We start from the raw sequence: 5,547 nt of genomic DNA, 5'->3' as shown, positions 1-5,547 counted from the left end.
CTCTATTTATGGACTAACACTATCCCTTAATGCAAAATTCGAACTCCATCTTCTTTGATAAGTTCGAATTTTCTACTTCTGTCTTCTACTCTTCTTTTCCTCTGACACTTCAAGGAATCTCTATACTGTGACATAGAGGATTCCACATTTTCTTGTTCTCTTCTCTTTCTTATGAGCAGGAGCAAAGACAAAAGCATTCTTGTTGAAGCTGACCCTGAACCTGAAAGGACCTTGAAGAGAAAGCTAAGAGAAGCCAAAGCACAACTCTCTTTAGAGGACCTGACCGAATTCTTCAAAGAAGAAGAACACATGGCAGCCGAAAACAACAATGCCAACAATGCAAGGAAGGTGCTGGTTGACTTTACTGCACCTACTCCCGACTTCTATGGGAGAAGCATCTCTATCCCTGCCATTGGAGCAAACAACTTTGAGCTTAAGCCTCAATTAGTTTCTCTAATGCAACAGAATTGCAAGTTCCATGGACTTCCATTGGAAGATCCTCATCAGTTTTTAGCTGAGTTCTTACAAATCTGTGACATTGTCAAGACTAATGGGGTTGACCCTGAGGTCTACAGACTTATGCTATTCCCTTTTGCTGTAAGAGACAGAGCTAGGACATGGTTGGACTCTCAACCCAAAGAGAGCCTGGACTATTGGGAAAAGCTAGTCAATGCCTTCTTGGCAAAGTTCTTTCCACCTCAAAAATTGAGTAAGCTTAGAGTGGAAGTCCAAACCTTCAGACAGAAGGAAGGAGAATCCCTCTATGAAGCTTGGGAAAGATACAAACAATTAATCAGAAAGTGTCCCTCTGATATGCTTTCTGAATGGAGCATCATAGGTATTTTCTATGATGGTCTGTCTGAACTATCCAAGATGTCTTTGGATAGCTCTGCTGGAGGATCTCTTCATCTGAAGAAGACGCCTGCAGAAGCTCAAGAGCTTATTGAAATGGTTGCAAATAACCAATTCATGTACACTTCTGAAAGAAATCCTGTGAACAATGGGACTAGTCAGAAGAAAGGAGTTCTTGAGATTGACACTCTGAATGCCATATTGGCTCAGAACAAAATATTGACTCAACAAGTCAATATGATTTCTCAAAGTCTGTCTGGAATGCAAAATGCACCAAGCAGTACTAAGGAAGCGTCATCTGAGGAAGAAGCTTATGATCCTGAGAACCCTTCAATGGAAGAGGTGAATTACATGGGAGAACCCTATAGAAACACCTATAATCCTTCATGGAGGAATCATCCAAATCTTTCATGGAAGGATCAACAGAGACCTCAACAAGGTTTCAATAACAATAATGGTGGAAGAAACAGGTTTAGCAATAGCAAGCCTTTTCCATCATCTTCTCAGCAACAGACAGAGAGTTCTAAGCAGAATACCTCTGACTTAGCAACCATGGTCTCTGATCTAATCAAAACCACTCAAAGTTTCATGACTGAAACAAGGTCCTCCATTAGAAACTTGGAAGGACAAGTGGGTCAGCTGAGCAAGAAAATTACTGAACTCCCTCCTAGTACTCTCCCAAGCAATACAGAAGAAAATCCAAAAGGAGAGTGCAAGGCCATCAACATGGCCGAATGTTGGGAAGAAGAAGAGGCAGTGAACGCCACTGAGGAAGGCCTCACTGGACGTCCACTGACCTCCAATGAGTTCCCCAATGAGGAACCATGGGAATCTGAGGCTCAAAATGAGACCATAGAGATTCCATTGGACTTACTTCTGCCATTCATGAGCTTTGATGAGTATTCTTCTTCTGAAGAGGATGAGTATGTCACTGAAGAGCAAGTTGCTAAATACCTTGGAGCAATCATGAAGCTAAATGACAAGTTATTTGGAAATGAGACTTGGGAGGATGAACCCCCTTTGCTCACCAAAGAACTGGATGACTCGTCTAGGCAGAAATTACCTCAAAAGAGACAGGATCCTGGGAAGTTTTCGATACCTTGTACCATAGGCACCATGACCTTCAAGAAGGCCTTGTGTGACTTAGGGTCAAGTGTAAACCTCATGCCTCTCTCTGTAATGGAGAAGCTAGGGATCTTTGAGGTGCAAGTTGCAAAAATCTCACTAGAGATGGCAGACAATTCAAGAAAACAAGCTTATGGACTTGTAGAGGATGTTCTGGTAAAAGTTGAGGACCATTACATCCCTACTGATTTCATAGTCCTAGAGACTGGGAAGTGCATGGATGAATCCATCATCCTTGGCAGACCCTTCCTAGCCACAACAAAGGCTGTGATTGATGTTGATAGAGGAGAGTTGATCATTCAAGTGAATGAAGAATCCTTGGTGTTTAAGGCCCAAGGATATCCCTCTGTCATCATGGAGAGGAAGCATGAAGAGCTTCTCTCAAAGCAGAGCCAAACAGAGCCCCACAGTCAAACTCTAAGTTTGGTGTTGGGAGGCCACAACCAAACTCTAAGTTTGGTGTTGAACCCCCACATTCAAACTCTAAGTTTGGTGTTGGGAGGTTCCAACATGGCTCTGAATATCTGTGAGGTTCCATGAGAGTCCTCTGTCAAGCTACTGACATTAAAGAAGCGCTTGTTGGGAGGCAACCCAATGTTATATTTTATCTATTTTCTTTTGTTATTTTATCTTTTTTGTAGGTTGATGATCATGAGAAGTCACAAAATTAATGAAAAAAAGAAAAACAGAATGAAAAACAGGAAGAAAAACAGCACACCCTGGAGGACGCATCCACTGGCGTTTAAACGCCAGTGAGGTTAGCTGTTGGGCGTTTAACGCCCAGTCTGGCACCATTCTGGGCGTTTAACGCCAGAAAGGGGCACCAGACTGGCGTTAAACGCCAGAAAAGGGCAAGAAGCTGGCGTTAAACGCCAGAAATGGGCACCAGCCCGGCGTTTAACGCCAGAAATGGCTAAAAACGTGTTTTTTCTTGCCATTTGGTGCAGGGATGACTTTTCCTTGACACCTCAGGATCTGTGGACCCCACAGGATCCCCACCTACCCTACCACTCTCTCTCTCTTCTTCACCCATTCACCAATCACCTCAACACCTCTTCCCCAAAAACCCTTCACCTATCAAATCCCATCTTTCTCTTCACCACTCACATCCATCTTTCTTAAAACCCCACCTACCTCACCATTCAAATTCAAACCACTTTCCCACCCAAACCCACCTTCAAATGGCCGAACCCTACCCTTCCCCCTTCCCTATATAAACCCTCCTTCACTCCTTCATTTTCACACAACCTAAACACCATTTATCTCCCCTTTGGCCGAACACAAAGCCATTCCCTTCTTCCTCATTTCTTCTTCTTCTACTCTCTTCTTTATTCTTTTGCTCGAGGACGAGCAAACATTTTAAGTTTGGTGTGGTAAAAGCATTGCTTTTTGTTTTTCCATAACCATTTATGGCATCCAAGGCCGGAGAAACCTCTAGAAAGAGGAAAGGGAAGGCAAAAGCTTCCACCTCCGAGTCATGGGACATGGAAAGATTCATCTCAAGGGTGCATCAAGACCATTTCTATGAAGTTGTGGCCTTGAAGAAGGTGATCCCCGAGGTCCCTTTTTCACTCAAAAAGGGTGAATATCCGGAGATCCGACATGAGATCCGAAGAAGAGGTTGGGAAGTTCTTACCAACCCCATTCAACAAGTCGGAATCTTGATGGTTCAAGAGTTCTATGCCAATGCATGGATCACCAAGAACCATGACCAAAGTGTGAACCCAAATCCAAAGAATTATCTTACTATGGTTCGGGGGAAATACTTGGATTTTAGTCCGGAAAGTGTAAGGTTCGCATTCAACTTGCCTATGATGCAAGGAGATGAACATCCTTACACTAGAAGGGTCAACTTTGATCAAAGGTTGGACCAAGTCCTCACAGTCATATGTGAAGAGGGCGCCCAATGGAAGAGAGATTCAAGAGGAAAGCCGGTTCAATTGAGAAGGCATGACCTCAAACCCGTGGCTAGAGGATGGTTAGAGTTTATACAACGCTCAATCATTCCCACTAGCAACCGGTCCGAAGTTACCATAGATCGGGCTATCATGATCCATAGCATCATGATTGGAGAAGAAATAGAAGTTCATGAGGTTATAGCCCAAGAACTCTATAAGGTGGCGGACAAGTCCTCTACCTTGGCAAGGTTAGCCTTTCCTCATCTCATTTGTCACCTCTGTTATTCAGTTGGAGTTGACATAGAGGGAGACATCCTCATTGATGAGGACAAGCCCATCACTAAGAAGAGGATGGAGCACACAAGAGACCCCACTCATCATGAGATCCCTGAGATCCCTCAAGGGATGCACTTTCTTCCACAAAACTATTGGGAGCAACTAAACACCTCCCTAGGAGAATTGAGTTCCAACATGGGACAACTAAGGGTGGAGCATCAAGAACACTCCATCATCCTCCATGAAATTAGAGAAGATCAAAGAATCATGAGGGAGGAGCAACAAAGACAAGGAAGAGACATTGAGGAGCTCAAGCACTCCATAGGATCTTCAAGAGGAAGAAAGAGCCGCCATCACTAAGGTGGACCCGTTCCTTAATTTCCTTGTTCTTTATTCTTCTGTTTTTCGAATTTTAGTGCTTGTGTTTATCCATGTTTGTGTCTTGTGATCATTAGTGTCTTAGTGTCTATGCCTTAATGTTATGAATGTCCTATGAATCCATCACCTTTCTTGAATAAAAACGTGCTTAATTGAAAAAGAAGAATTGCATGAATTTTGAATTTTATAACAGTTTAATTATTTTGATGTGGTGGCAATATTTTTGTTTTCTGAATGTATGCTTAAACAATGCATATGTATCTTGAATTTGTGGTTCATGAATGTTGGCTCTTGAAAGAATGATGAAAAAGGAGACATGTTACTGAGGATCTGAAAAATCATTACAATGATTCTTGAAGCAAAAAAAAATAAATAAATAAATATTTTCGAAAAAAAAAGAGAGAAAAGAAAAAAAAATTCGAAAAAAAAGAGAAAAGAAAGAAATAAAGTTGTGATCCAAGGCAAAAAGAGTGTGCTTAAGAACCCTGGACACCTCTAATTGGGGACTCTAGCAAAGCTGAGTCACAATCTGAAAAGGTTCACCCAATTATGTGTCTATGGCATGTATGTATCCGGTGGTAATACTGGAAGACAGAGTGCTTTGGGCCACGGCCAAGACTCAATAAGTAGCTATGTTCAAGAATCATCATACTTTACTAGGAGAATCAATAACACTATCTGGATTCTAAGTTCCTAAAGAAGCCAATCATTCTGAATTTCAAAGGATAGAGTGAGATGCCAAAACTATTCAAAGGCAAAAAGTTAAAAGCCCCGCTCATCTAATTAATACTGATCTTCATAGATGTTTTTGGAATTCATTGCATATTCTCTTCTTTTTATCTTATTTGATTTTCAGTTGCTTGAGGACAAGCAACAATTTAAGTTTGGTGTTGTGATGAGCGGATAATTTGTACGCTTTTTGGCATTGTTTTTAGTATGTTTTTAGTATGATATAGTTAGTTTTTAGTATATTTTTATTAGTTTTTAGTTAAAATTCACTTTTCTGGACTTTACTATG

At 41.5% G+C, this 5,547-nt stretch overlaps 1 non-coding gene across 1 annotated transcript; it reads right to left on the bottom strand.

The window, feature by feature from the left end:
* Positions 1-711: 711 nt before the first annotated feature.
* Positions 712-819, bottom strand: LOC112763410 (small nucleolar RNA R71). The gene has a single exon (XR_003182872.1). It is a non-coding gene; the product is annotated as a small nucleolar RNA R71 (small nucleolar RNA).
* Positions 820-5,547: the final 4,728 nt, after the last annotated feature.

This window comes from Arachis hypogaea, chromosome 2, assembly GCF_003086295.3.
Source record: "Arachis hypogaea cultivar Tifrunner chromosome 2, arahy.Tifrunner.gnm2.J5K5, whole genome shotgun sequence".
NCBI lineage: Eukaryota > Viridiplantae > Streptophyta > Magnoliopsida > Fabales > Fabaceae > Arachis > Arachis hypogaea.
This window is presented reverse-complemented; position numbering and strand designations above follow the sequence as displayed.